General features: G+C 34.2%; 1 protein-coding gene across 10 annotated transcripts in view; it reads left to right on the top strand.

Annotated features, from left to right (window-relative positions):
* Positions 1-3,723: 3,723 nt before the first annotated feature.
* The window catches only part of LOC110107716 (tubby-like F-box protein 14), a 65,927-nt gene continuing 53,942 nt past the window's right edge, over positions 3,724-15,708 (top strand). For 5 of the 10 annotated variants that reach the window (XM_028692037.1, XM_028692036.1, XM_020838066.2 and 2 more), the window contains exon 1: positions 3,724-3,938. The gene's annotated coding sequence lies outside the window, so the exon portion shown is untranslated. Of the gene's footprint in view, positions 3,939-4,010; positions 4,268-15,708 lie in introns of all 10 variants that reach the window. The other 5 variants (XM_020838067.2, XM_020838064.2, XM_020838063.2 and 2 more) reach the window with 2 other exon arrangements.

Genomic DNA, 15,708 nt, shown 5'->3' with positions numbered 1-15,708 from the left:
AAAATTTTCTTGAATTTTCATTAATAAACAATTTTACAATTTTTTTTTTATTTTACATATTATATAACTTTTATTTTATAAAAAATTAATAAAAGACTAAGTAAAACCTATGTAAACATAGTAAAAAAAGAAAACAAAAAATTATGTACATCTATAATTCTATTTTACAAAACATGTAAAAACTATATTACAATAGTTGCATAATTTACATATTGCACAATGATTTTACAGACCAAGCAAAACCCCTTGTACATAAAAAGATCATTTTAATGATGAACTAAATAATGTGTGTACGAATTCCACACTATATTTTGACATTTCTTCTTTCCAATTTTTACTTTCAACCTAGTTGGTGTTGCCTTAAAGAACATCTTTTTTCATGTATTTCCAAATAAATATTCCACAATCGTTATTGTTAGTCTAAGTTGGCACACCATGGATAGGATAGACCTTCCATAATCTTATATCACTATCAAAAACTCTCTTTATGTCATCATGTAAGTTTTTAATCTAAATAACACAACGAATATTTATTAGTTAAATAGTAACTTTTGAAATATTTAACACTTGCTCTCACACTTACAATCTTTAGAAGAATTTTCTTATGCTGGGGGTTGGGTAAAGAATAATAAAATTTCCACTTCTCTTCCTTCAGCATCCCAACAAAAAGGGTCCAGTGCCCACTGTGAATGATTGCTTGAAGTAGAAGGTTGCATGAGTAAACAACAATATTGGTGATATGTTTGATATGCAAAGTTGCAGCTAGGTCAAATTGCTTGTAATTCTACAAGAAGTGAATAAAGACATGGAAAATGAAATAGCTAAAAATATTATATAGAAATTATTTATTATATGTATACCAACCCAATGCATTGGCGAGACGTATAAAAAGTTGTGGTACTTATGAGGGCTAAGTTTATTCTTCTCATGTAAGAATAGAGAGAAGGCATATAAATGATTAATTTTAAGGTATTTATCTAATATTATTTCATCAATGTCAACTCTGGTAATTAAGATATGAAAATACGCATGAAATATATTGAAAAATATATAAAATATGCATTAAAAAAGTAGTAAATATCAAGTAAATAAGTTGTAAAAATGCAAAAAAAAAAAAAAGTAAATACGCAAAAAAAAAGTAACAAAAACAGAGTAAATAATATAGTCTTACATATTTAACATGCTTATTATTAAACTTTTTAAAGCATTCATCCATAAATAGCTACTTCTCATTACTCAACATCACCATACCCTTGTATTATATTATTATACTTGCAGGCTTAGGCAGTATTTGAACATCTTAAATGTTGATTAGTTCAGCTGGGGTAGTAGTCCCTATTTTCTACTTCGTCCCGTCCCTCCTTTTTAATATTACCATTTCCTCTTTTGGCTCATTAGGAACATTCTATTTGTTGATGATAGTAAGAACAATTAGTTCATTTGGGTCTTCCTACTTGATTTGGACTAAAGCAAGTATCCTTTCAATTGGGATGGGCTGGTAGCAGGATGGAGAGGACGGAGCAAGCTATTTCTCAGGATATATTTTGCATCGAGAAATATGGTGGTTTTGAGCTTGTCATCAATTGATTTTACTCTTTCTACTAGATGCTCAAACCTCTTATTCAGCATACCTTCAATTTTATGGAAAAACTTTATGCATGTATCCTAGATTGATTTCATCATTTTCTTTGGGAGAACAATCAATGCCTAAGCTGTAGTTGGAAAGTATACTTGCTGAGGATATTTGTGTGTGTGTGTGTGGGGGGTGGGGGGCGGCGCTTATTGGTGATGGGGATTAGATAGGGAGAACAAGGTCTGTGAGTGGGGAATTCTAGTCTGCCTACTGGGAAGGGCATTTCCTGTGGGGAAAGAGGAAGGTTGTGTGATGGATAGTTTGGGATGCCCAGCATATGACTAACTCCTTAGAGGGCATAAAAATTTTGTAAATAATTTATTTGTTAGCAAATCCCCATTCTTCTTAAAGTTATTAATTAAAATTTGCTGCATAACAAATCTACATATTTATCTTTCTTTCCTTTAAATTAACAAATAAATTAGAGGCCTTCATATAATTATATATAATATTATCGCCCCATCGAAGGAAATGGGGCCTTTGGACATGGAACTTAGGGGCATCAATTGAATCGTGCTTCAAGGACTAAATATGCATAAGATCAAATAAATTTTTAACAAATAGATAAGTAAAAGAAAATATAAATTATAATGATAATCTTAGCACTCACAAGTAGTAGAGGCACAAAACCTAACTTGTGTATTGAAATCTTCTTGAAAACTTTATTAAACTCTTAAACTAAAAATTTCTTAATTGACCCCACCGACTTAATAAATAAAAATTTATCTACATTATTTGATATTGAATGGAGCCTCCTAGGGGTTTGAAGTTATTAAGTTAGAAAAATAAATTTAAACACAAATACATAATACATATTTTTGTAATAAATATTTTTGACTTCAACTCCAACATTTCACCCTTTATTTCCTTTGATGAGACTCCAACAGGTGCATGGCTAAGTTAGGAGACTCTATTTTACTAACCAGTAATAAGGGCCACTTTATAAGCTATAAATGGTATAACATGATCATTTATTATAAAACATTGTATTGGAATATCCCACAGTCTAAGGAGCTCGTAGATCAATGGGACGTTCTGCTTGAGAGCAGGGAGTTTCAGAAATTGGTAGATGTTAAATCTAGTCAAGGTTTTCTCCACATCAAGGTGTATTTTCTCCACAAAAGAATCACAGATTATTTGGAAGGTTGATACATAGCATCGAAAATTAAGAGGTCAAACATAGAGCTAAAAAATGAAAGATATAAATACATAAGATAAGCAAAAAATACGTTGAAGATAGACAAAAATACTCAGAAAATATGTAGAAGATACATATAAAATATGCAATAAATATGAAAAAAAATTCTCAACAAATATGTTGAAAATACGCAGAAAATACCTAGAACCCTAACCAAGAATAACAATCATGTAGTTATAAAGAAGAAGACAAATCCTAAACCCTAAAAAGAGTTGAAAAGGAACAAGCTAAACATAAAAATTTGTTAAGTACGCAATAAAAAACCCATAACTAAAAAAGCAATTCATATGCAGAAAATACCAGAACCCTAACTAGCAGCAACCAACATGAATTTTGAAGGAAGACAAATCTTAAACCTTAAAAAGAGTCGAAAATGAGCATGCTAAACATAGAAATTTATTAAGTATGCAATAAAAATGTAGTTCATACGCAAAAAATATACAGTTATTACGCTGCTCATACACAACTATCATGACAAGCAAATAATGGACTAACTTTTTTTGAAGGTGAAGCCATTTGCACAGGCGAAAACTGATCGAATGCTGAAAGTTTGATGTTAAGCAATGCATGCCGAAGTTGCAAGGTGAACAACAAATGACAAAGAAGAAAACTGAATAGGCGTTTGAAAAGTGAAAAATTTCTGACATTTTCACTTTTTTACATAGACTCTGGTGCGGGTTGGTTGGGCTAACAAAATATGAAAAATTCGGGTCAATCGGGCTGACAAGACAGCTACAACTTCTCTTCCTCGACGCGGGCTATCCACACATCACTATTTTATGGATGTTCAGAAGTAAAGCTACATTCAGAGCTCTGCACAGAATAATTTTTTCTTGAATTGAGTCTTGCATGTATATTGTGTGTGCCCTCTTCCCCTAATTTATAAAAAAAAAAAAAAAATCATGACGGAACGGAACGGAAAGTCAACCATTCACTGGTGCAACGTATAGAACATTTGCTTTACCCTTCTACAACGCGGGTATTCTTCAACACTTTTTTTTGGCTCCTAATTGAATTTAACCAAACTTTAGATCCACTTCTCCAAAATCCGATAGAGAAAGACGAGTACACCAACCAGCGACAAGGATATACTCTATGACGCGATAGGTAAGCAAGCATCGATCTCTTTCTTTCTTGAGCGCCTTCACTCTGTTTGTGTTCAAGATATAGCATCTGCAGGTTTTTTCTGTGTTTTACTCATGCGATCCTGGACATTAGCTGCATTTATCTGCTCTGAATTGCAGCTAAGAACTACTTTGGCCTGAGTTTATGATGGATTTCTGCTAGTTTGTGGAGAGCATCATCTAGATCTCTACAAGTTCTTCCCTAGCTATGCTTATTTGACGAAGTTTTAGCGCAAGCTTGGAATTCTCGAAAGCATCCATTTTTTTTCTCTAATGTGTCTTTGGAGAGTGTTAAAATGGAGCTGTTATCTGGTAATTTTGCATATTTTGAAATCTATTAAGTTCTACGTGTTTTCTTGCTAACATTCTTTTTTTAGCATGCCCTCGCTGTAAATGAGCTATTATGGGAGATGTTTTAGATTAGTTAATGGAAATAGTGGGGTAGTTGGTTTCTCATGGATTTTTGAGGTTTGGGAATATAGAGCTGTTTTTATTGGATGTTAGTATCGAATAGTCCCTCTTATTACACTCTTTCGCAAATAAATGAGGGAGTATTTATTAATCCATCGTTCACAGGATTTAACAGATTTTAGGAATTATTTCCTCCCACAAATTTTAAATTTTGATAAAAATAGCCAAACATGTCAGATATAGCAAGATTTAACAATTGTCATGTCAATCAATTTTTAGTATTTAATTCTTTTTAAATTAAATGCTATGCTTTGCTTTTTCACTTTTTGGTGTTTGGTTGGGTGAAAAGATAATCGAAAGTATAGTAAATGCAGTGTATTTCATTCCAGTTCAATTTTGGGGTAAAGCCTTCCACCCCAATTTTGGGCGAGAACGCTTTACACAGCTTGCTCCTTATTTGAGCACTACTGTCGGTGATCTCCGCTGTCGTCGCCGTTGCCTCTTGCCGTGCACTACCTGTAGCAGTTTGCCGCCGCCCGCCGCCAGCCGCTTGCTATCGCCCGTCGACTATCGACGCTGACTGTTACCATTTAGGACCTTACTCTACATTCATCACTTTCAACTAAAAAAAAAAAAATCATTCGCCTGCATTTACTTTACATTCATCCAAACAATTTCAAAGTATTTCTTTTGCACTACATTCCTTTGACACTGCATTCATTTTTCAGCCAACCAAACAGGCCCTAAGATTTTCGCATTTGTTTTCCCCCCTCTAAAGGAAGTCCCCTCTAGAGGAGTGATTTCTGGGGCAATAGAGTTTGAATTTGAGTGTCGTTCTGGCGGTGGTTAGTTGCCGGTCCTTTGTGGCCGACGGATGCTCAAGTTAGAAAGATTATTCTCTCTTATCAAGATTTTTTTTTTTTCTTATTTCTAGTATGTTGATTCATGTTTTTGTCTTAGGGAGGATAATTATTATTTTACTTGCATTTTTTTGGGACCATTGGGATATTGACCAATCTTTTAGGTTGTTTTTTAAAATTTGGCATCCCCATTACCCCGAGAGGATCAAGAATATAATGGTTGAGTTCCAAATTCAATATGAGAATTGCATATTATAGGTAAATAAAGGGAAGTTTTTTGAAGGAGATAACAACTTTTCTATTGTTATGTTATTGTCCATTGTTTGCACCATAATTTTCGATATTTGCTTTTTCTTTTTAAGTATTGATTCCTCTCTCTTTTTTTATAAAGAGAGGATTAATTTTTTTACTTTGCTTATCTTTCAGCTCTTGTGTTTTAAGTTCTTTTTTTATGTTTATAAAATACTTCATGCAAATCTTCCCAAAAAAATAGGATAAAGCAAATTAGAGTAATTGAGGAGAGAGAAGATCTGAAGAGAGAGAAGGTTTGAGGAGGGTTTTTCGGACCCTTAGAATTTGAGTTTGATTTTTGTGGGTTTTTAGTGGTAAGGCCGATTTGGCGATAAGGCCGCCGATCCTTTGTGGCTGGCACAAGATCGGGGCTTGGTGGTTCTTCTGGGTTAAGGGTTGTGTTGCAACTTAGTTTTCATAACTATGTTTTTCATGTCATGTATGTTTTTTATGATTCTAAATATTATTGTCTTGATTAATGTTTCTCCTGACATATATTGGATATATTTCTTTTATTAATTGTGTATATTAATATTTCAAAGAAATCATACTTCAGATTGTTAAAGACTTCAAATCAGATAGGGTTCATTGTAAATGGAGTATGTATTTTTCATTTTTATTGAGTCTGAGAGTGTGATTGTAATTGAGTAACCGTGCACACACACTGGGGGAATGCTAAAATTTTTTTAATTTTTTTTAAAACTAATAGTAATGTAAGATTTATATTCGTACATGACGATTTGTTCAGTTATTTCCTCCAACAAGAAGTTACGAAGCAGCGAAAAAAAATTTTGTCAGTACTGTTCGTACTGTATAAAGAGACCTTCGTACATACGACGTCCAGAGTACGAAATAAATATGCACAAGTTCGTCCTGACGATTATCAAAATTTTTCTGAACTCACGAAGTGCCCTTCTTACAGACAATGTCCAGAGTACGAAAAGATTGAGTCTCTTTTCGTCTCGACATTCCTGAAATTTTTAATTTAAATATAAAAATCTTCAATTTTTAATTTTAATTTATATTTAATACAAATTTATTATATATATAAATATATAAATTTAATATAAATAATTGTTTTATGTTATATATTTAAACATAATTTACATATAAATTTTACATTATAAAACTATATTTATAAACTCATACAATATTATTTTTAAGATTTTTAATTTTTTCTATCATTAATTTCACAGGTTAAAAAAAGTTTAGAACTTTAAAAATTATAAAATAAGTTATTTTGTTTGAATAATTATAGAATTTAGTAATTAAGATAATTTAAGAAGTTTAAAAATTATTATGATTGATTTATTTGGAATATTATACAAGAAATTTTCATTCAACAATATTCTCATTCAAATAAGTCTGATGATACACATGTTAAAGTTAAAAATAAAAAAACTACTAGTTGTTTAGTCCCACTTCACATCGGAGTTTTAATGTTAAGTGTTATTTATATACTTCAAACATATGTTAACAAGTTTACGTGGTATTTAGAATCATATGAGCAAGACTTATTTATCAATGCTTTAAAACGCAGATTCGGACTGGGACCGGTCCGGCCGGTTTCAACGGTGAACCGGCTTAAAGCGGGTTTCGGTTCAACCTAAGAACCGAGTCCGCACAAACCGAGGCTGGTTTTGTCAAGACCGCTGGTTCACCGGTGAACCGGCACGGTTTCTCTTTGACCGACCGGTTCAACTTTTGTATTTTTAATATTTAAATTTAAATAACTTATTTTTAAATATTTAAAAAATATTGAAATTTATTTCAAATTTGAAAAGCTTATCTTAAATTAAAAATTCAAAAAGCATTTCATGTCAATTTTTACATGATGTACTACTTCTCTTCAGCTAAATAAATAATATAAGTAAAAAGCATTACCAAGAGGAAGTCTCTCAAAGTGGTGTGAGACAAAAAATTTAAAACTCTTATGTTTTCTTCTTAAACTTTTAAGTTTACAACAATACTACAACATTTTAAAATAGATTTTAAATAATCTTTTTATTGATGAAATAAATTTATTTTTAAATAATAAATTAAAATAAATTATAATTCTTTATTTATTTTTTTATGTACTATAAATATTATTAATTATTTTGTATTTAAAATAAATGATTTAATTTAACCTCAATAATTTATAAAATGTAAAAATAAAATATGATCTAAGATATAAATTATATATAAATATATAATATAAATTAAAAATTATTTATATTAAACTTATTAATTCATTTGTAAGTTAATTTTTTGTTAAATTTAAATTAAATTTAAAGATTGTATATGTTTAAATTTAAAATTATATAAGATATTAGTAATGTGTGAATTCAATTTATTATTTAATAAAAAAAATTATATTATTATATGACTTTTATATCATCTAAATTTTATTTATTACGTCATCCGGTTCGACCTCGGTTCGACAGGTTGAACCGTGAACCGCTCTCTCTACTGGTTCGTTGGCCGGTTCGATTTTCATAACCTTATTATTTATATTTAATTTGTGAGTAAGATTATTTCTATTTAATTTAATATATAATACAATTAAATTTTTGGAATTATATTGTTAAATAAAATATATGATATTTAAATTAATTTAATATTTAATTAAACATTTTATATTAAATTAAAATATTTAAATATATTATTTGTTGAACTGGCCGGTTCTTAAGAAACGGGTATGGTTCAACGGTCGGCCGGTTGAACCAGCGGTTCAAATCGGTTTTGACCGATTCGTTGCTAGATTGTTTCTTCAGGAGGACCGAACTGGTCGAACCGGCCTATTCAGTTTTCAAAATAATGGGGTGGAGTATTGGCTTGGAGATGCAGATCATGCAATATTACTTTCTCTTTGGAGTATCTGATCAGAAGGCTGCTAGGAAATACTTGAGTTCGCAAGTAATCCTATCGGAATTACTTGAGTTCGCAAGCAACCCTAACAATAAATTGGTAAAACATAGTGAGAAAGAACACAAGAACCCCAACAAAATCAACCCAAGATAGTATATTGTATTAGTGAAATCCACATAAAGCAAATATACAATTGATCCTCAATTCGAGAGGAGGATCGTTCTCTCCCAATATCTAGATGAAGAGTCTAGAGTACAAACCACCAAAGAGAACTCCAAGAGAAACAATAATCAGCATAAACCCTAACCATAACCTCTTATGCCTATTTAAAGCTTAATTCACTTGAATTCAAATTTTCTTTCTCTCCTTACTTAGCCGCCTCCCTTAATTAGCCCCATAGGGCCCACAGATTGGGCGGTAATCATATAGGATGGGGTTTGACCTGCCTCCTATAGACTAGGGCCGGCTGGGCCGGTTCAGGAACGGACCCAACAATATCGCTTTCCCGAAGAACCACCTTGTTCTCAAGGTGGAAAGAGTGAAACTGATGTTTTACCCTCTCATAAGGCTCCCATTTCGCCTCATAATCTAGAAGATCCTTCCACTTGATGAATACCTCATTTACTCCCCCTCCCTAGCATACCTTTTGTAACTCAAAGGGTTCTAGTATCACCTCCAAGTCTTCTGTTAAAGTCACTAGTATCATAACTCGTGGCATGCTCCCCAATTGTCCTTCTAGGTTGTGAAACATGAAAAACAGGATATTTGGCTGCTGTGTCTGGCAGTTTTAGTTTATATGCTACCTTTCCAATTATCTTCAAAACTTCAAATAGTCCAAAATACCTTGGGGCAAGCTTCTCATCCTCATGTTGGCGATAGTCTTTTGCTGGTATGGTCAGAGCTTCAAAAACACATTTTCTCCTTTTTCTAATTAGATGTCCCTTCTATGCCCATCTTCTTGCTTCATCATAATCTGTTGGGCTTTCAATAGATGCTTCTTCGACTCTTCTAACACCCTGTCCCTCTCTTTCAAGTACTCTTCCACTGAAGAAAATGGAGTGCTGCTACTCCAAAAGTGCATCAAGTGTGGTGGATCCCTTTTGTACAACACCTTGAATGGGGTCATCTGAGAAGCATAATGATAAGAGGTGTTGTACCAATACTTAACCCATGATAACCACTTAGCCCATGGGTGTCTCCGACATAAAGCATCTGAGGTAGGTCTCCAAGCTCCTATTGATCACTTATGTTTGGCCATCCATTTGTGGGTGGTAGACGGTGCTTCTTTTCCTGCAATCTAAATAGCTCTCTCCAAAAATAGTTGAGAAACACCTTATCTCTATTGGATATTATTGCCTCTAGTACCCCATGCAGTCTAACTACCTCTTTGATGAAAGTTGATGTTACTGTCACTGCCGTGTAGGGATGTCGTAGGAGAATGAAGTGAGCATACTTTCTCAATCTATCCACTACCCCCAAGATCACCATGAATTTATTCGAACGGGAAAACCCATTTCTGAAGTCCATAGATACCTCCCATACCTGACTTAGTAAAGCCAATGGCTATAGTAGTCCTCCTGGTGACATGGCTAAATACTTATTCCTTTGATATACCTCATATCTGTACACCATCTCCTTTACATCCTTATGCATTTCCTTCCAGTACAACTCCGAGGCTAGCCTCATATAAGTTTTCAGTACCTGTGACCCCTAATTGCACTTCCATGGAACTCCTAAAGCAAGTGTGGAATGTGGACTGATGTCCTGGGCATTATAAACCTTCCCTGGTACAGTAACCTTTTCCCCTCCAAAGAATACCCCAGGTGGCTACTCCCTTCAATAAGTCGGCCCTCATCTTTCCCAACTCCTCATTTCTGGCACTCTCCTCCTTAATGGCCTCCCAATCTAACATCAATGGGATAGACACCGCCATCGCATGTAACTCCTCCATGCATTTGAACAAGGCATCTGCCGCCTTGTTCTCCACTCCTGGCCTATACTGAATTTCAAAATCATATCCCATAAATTTGTATAGCCACCTCTGATGCTCCTCTGTCACATCTGCTACTTCAACTAGTATTTCAGGCTTCGCTAGTCTGTCCTGAGAATGAATACCTATCCAGTAGGTAGGACCGCCACTTCTGGATGGCTAAAACAATAGTCATTAGTTCCCGCTCATAGACTGATTTCAGCTTAGCTCTAGCAATCAACACCTGAATGTAATAGGCAATGGGTCGATGATTCTGTATAAGCACTGCCCCCAACTCATACCTGGAAGCATCTATCTCCACTATGAAGACCTTAGTGAAGTCTGACAAGGCTAAAACCGATACTATAGTTATAACCTTCTTCAAGCACTCAAAGGCTGCCGTAGTCGCCTACCTCTATAGGAACCTATCTTTCTTCAACTGTTTTGTGAGTGACCATGCTATGGTTATGCATCTCTTCATAAATCTCTTATAGTATCCTATCAGTCATAGGAATCCCCTCAGCTTCTTCGGATTCCTATGCACTGGCCACCTCAATATAGCCTCAATTTTTTACTTATCTGCTGTCACCCGTTCTTTGAAAATAATATGGCCCAAGTATTGCTTGAGCAAAACAACACTTCTTTAAGTTTGCCCTCATCTGGTGCTCCTGCAACACCTCTAACACCCTTCTCAACTGCTCCAGTGCTCATCTTATGCCATGCTATAAATTAGGATGTCGTCAAAGAATACCATGACATACCACTTTAGATAAGGTTCGAAAACCTTATTCATGAATGGATGGAAAGTGGCTGAAGCGTTGATGAGGTCAAAAGACATCACCGGGAACTCATAATGCCCCTCATGAGTTCTAAAAACAATCTTATGCACATCTTCCTTCTTCATTAGCTCTGTAGCACAACAATCAAGTAAAGGTATTCCACAACTTCTTATATGCTATCGCAGTATATTTATATCAAGTGAGCAATTAACATGCTAATGATATTTTCTCTTATTGAACAGGGAAGAGAAAAGTGAGTCATATTAAAGATGATGATGATATGACATTCATAGATACAATTGGAGAAGAAGATTCCCTTGAAGACCCATTTAGTGATGGGATATGATTGCATTTTATATGTTTTTGTACTTTGAGAGTTTTGTTAAACTAATATTTTGTGATTTTGTACTTTGGGATATGATTTTATTGCATCTACTTTCTTACTTTCCACTATTTTCATATATCATTTAGATGTTTTTATTGTAAGATACAATATTGCTATTATTTTCCTGCTAAACCCTTAATTTTTCATTTACGCAATTCTGTGTCCGTGAGGCTTACGCCTCTGACCTCCTCGAGGCTTACGCCTCGCCTCACGGACGAAAACCGCCTCGAGGCTTAATTACGCAATTTTAAACCTTGAAGACAACATGAAATATAGTTCAACTCAAAATTCTATCTTTCCCAAATCCCAGTATTCTTTTCATTAACATATAATTCCAATTCCAAAAACAAATAGCAATGACATATCACATAAGAACTCATAAGTCATCGACACTGTCATCACTAAGGGGTTCTTCATTTGAATCATCATTATAATGACTTGCTCTCTCCCCTTCCTCCTCTACTATAGAGTCCAATGTCGGACATTTACTTCAAGATTTATGTAAGTTTTAATATATATATAGCGTGAGGCATAAGCCTCATGTCAGTGAGGCGAGGCGGGCCTCAACCAAGTTAAGGCGCAAGCCTCATAAAAAAAACTTGAGGCGTAAGCATCGAGGCGTTTTTTACTGGAATTGCTCAAAGGCGGGCCTCAAGGCGAGCTTCATATTGCGCAATTTTAAACCATGCTCTCCGACAAACTTGAAGTGTCCGGCCGTCCTCTAGGAGTACTCCACAATCGATTTTAGGTATTTTTTTTAGTTTAGGGCTAGATTTTTCAAGTGAAAGAAAATCTAGGGTTTTTTATTTTTTTTATTTTTTTGTGTGTTTTTGGATTTTTAAATTCTTATTTACGTAATTCTGCGTCCGTGAGGCTTACGCCTCACACCGCCTTGAGGCTTACGCCTTGCCTCATGGACGAAAACCGCCTCGAGGCTTAATTACACAATTTTAAACCTTGAGCACATTTAGAGCCTAGGGGAGGCTCCAAATATCTTGCATGAAAGAACTGGAAAGTCCGTCTATCAACTTTTATGCCTCAACAAATGAAAAATGAAATTTATGATTTGTTTCTAAACTTCGATGATTCATATAATGAAATGTTTGGAGAGTTGAGATACTCCAAACCATCATATATGAGAAGGTAGAAGATCTATAGGTGAGTTCCTAGTAGTTTCTAAATTTCATGCAACTTAACATTTAGAGCTTTGAGAATGCTCCAAACATTACACATGAAAGAGGTGTATATATGAAAAAGAGTTCCCTTATTCTTTTATGAATGTTTCAAATTCATTTGGAGAAGGTAAATATACACCTAAGGCTTTTAAATGACTCCTAAATCAATTTTGGCATGATTATGAGAAATTTGGAGGATTAATTATCCTATTAAGAGATCTAGGAAACATGATTTTGATTATGTTAAGGTAGGAAATCACATCTAGGGCTTCTAAGAATGTTCCAGTCAATTTTGTCATGAATTGGTTTATTAAAGCATGATGATGGTTTTCCAATTTTTAGGTATTTCATACAATAGTGCAAATGCTCACTTGTTATTTTTCCCATAAGCTTTGCAATATACCCAAAATGAGTTTAACCAACATTACTTGCTTTAGGATTTACAAAATGAACCTTTTGGGGTTGGTATAAGATCCTAGAACTAGTTATCAAATCCATTTTGGATATATAGCCAAGTTATGATGAAATCCGCTTGCTTTAGCATATGCAAATTCCTAACTCTGTCAATTTTTGTCTTGACACTTGGCTTGAGGAAAGGATAGCATGGCTTGCAAGATTTGGAAAATTCCTACACCTCAACATTTGATTTTGAATCAAATAAAATCACCTAACCTATGGTTTAGTTATAGGTGATGATAAAGAAGCAACATGAATGTGAAATCATGCATTTTGGGAGGTGTTGGACACCAATCAAACACTTCTACATGCATCGACATCCTCTTCAGACTCCCACATGAGAGCCACCAAATGGAAATAACTGGATTTATACTGTTTAACGGAGAAGGGCAGTGGGTATTTTCGGTTTAGAAATTTAAATGCAAGGTTTCTAAAGACCTATGGCTTTTGGAGCGTCATAGACATCCATAAGGCTTGAAGACCTAGGGCTTTTCCTAAGTTTGGAGAGATTTACCTCGCCGGGTTATCACGGCGTGACCCACAATCCACTCTCCTTGTCCAGAGGTGAGAAAGCGACAAGGAGGAGGAAGAGGATTGCTGTCCAAGATGTTCCAAACGTCGCTGCTGCTGTCCAGACCGCTCCGGATGCCATCGTTGCTGTCCAATCTCCCCCTTAAGGCAGATTTGTTGTCCAAGATGTTCCAGACTGCTGTCTTCATCGTTTGGACGTTTTCGGAGGCTGATTTTGGTGTCCAAAGTGCTCCAAACCGCTGATTTTGTTATCTCGGGATCACCTGAGTTGAAGTAGGAGGAAGATCCCTCTACCTGTAATAACCTAAATTTCAGGTATGATTACAATTTTTTATTAAATTCTAATTATGATTAGCAATTAATTATTGGTAACAAATAGATTCTTGTTCTATTAATTAATAGGTTACTGTTAAAGAATTAAGTAATTAAAAGTTACAGTTAATATTAATAAACTATGGTTAATGTTTATACTACTGTTAATAAAAAAAAAGTTATGTTAATTAAAATATGTTAATTAGGCCTCTAATAAGATTCCCGTACTCCACTAGCACTAATATTATATTAATTAATATTTGCTTACACTCAACCATTCCCAAACAATGCATGCAACGGTTCAGATGAATGGGAAAGGATAAGCATTAGCATATATCAGAGAAATACCGTAATCTACTATTCCATACGGTCCTTCAAGCAGCGGTTAGCAGGAGAATTTTAGTTTCGTGTGAAGCGAAGGTGGAGAGGAGCACTAGAGCGGAAACAGTACAGATTTTCATTTATGAAGAGTTGGCATATTACTCTGCTATGAAGAAGATATGGCATAGTGCACTGGGGGGATTCGGTAAGGTTGATTTTTATAGCAGAGTTGGCTAGGAATTTCAGTTCAGACAAGGAATTCCTGTACAGCAACAACAGTTAGAGCCGAAATTTCTGTTAGAGAAGAAATTACGCAAGTGTAGGAAACCCAGAGGAAAATGCCTAGGAGGATTTCGGCATAGTCTCTGTAGCAGGAATAGGTTGAAGAATTCGGCATTTCCACTATGCATTGGAGAGGTTTGGCATGCACAGAAAGTTTCAATGAACAATAGTGCTTGGAAGGATTTGGAACAAGAATAAAAAGGAAGAGTAGAGATATAATAGAAGAGAAAAGAAAGAAGGAAATTGAGGGAAGATGAAAGAGGTAAGCAAATTGTTAGTATGATAATGTTGTAGTTGTCTTTTAGATTTTTGTAAAGTTGATGATAGTTCCTAATGCAAGCATATCAATTATATTTTTAGGATTCATTAATTATATGCATAAGGGAGGTTTTGAAGTTACTTATAATCGTAGAAGAAGGCATAGTAGGGAATTGGAGTGGACGTCTCGGCAAGAAGGTAAGTGATGCAACTATTTTTAAGAAATATATATACCTTATTATTAGATATGTACAATGTTTATAATGACACTTTAGAAAGTAGTCATGAAAGTAATTGATTTGATTTTATGCATGTTTGATCAACCTTTTGTGAAAGGACTAAAAAGATTATACTTACAAGTTTTCAATTATGATTAATCACTTACATAAATTAATTATGTGAGTTTAAATCAATGTGTATTATGTTCATTTAAATATTTTTCTTATTGATAATGTTTTGAAAAGAGATCATTTTCTTTATTTATTATGTGCATATTCATGTTATATAATGAAGGAATATGAAAGCATGCAACAAGTCTAGTATGGATAATGAATATGGAAGGTGTACTGAATATCAATTTAAAAATAAGATTTGGCTAAGATTTATGTATAACTTATCAATACAGGTGGGGCAAAAGGGTCCTCATATATTAAACTGTTTGGTAAGTGGGGCAAAAGGGACCCCAAAGAAATGAAACCTGCAAAGCAGGTGGGGGCAAAAGGGACCCCGAAGAGGCAAAAGAGACCTCTATGTAATTCAATGTCGATAATGCCAAGTATACCAGGGCTCCATTGAATATATTTATGAATGAGTAGCCAAATCTTTTAATGAGTAAAATTGATATTCAGTATGGATGTAAGAAGAATTTCTGGG

This window comes from Dendrobium catenatum, unplaced genomic scaffold, assembly GCF_001605985.2.
Source record: "Dendrobium catenatum unplaced genomic scaffold, ASM160598v2 original_scaffold_107050, whole genome shotgun sequence".
Classification (NCBI taxonomy): domain Eukaryota; kingdom Viridiplantae; phylum Streptophyta; class Magnoliopsida; order Asparagales; family Orchidaceae; genus Dendrobium; species Dendrobium catenatum.
This window is presented reverse-complemented; position numbering and strand designations above follow the sequence as displayed.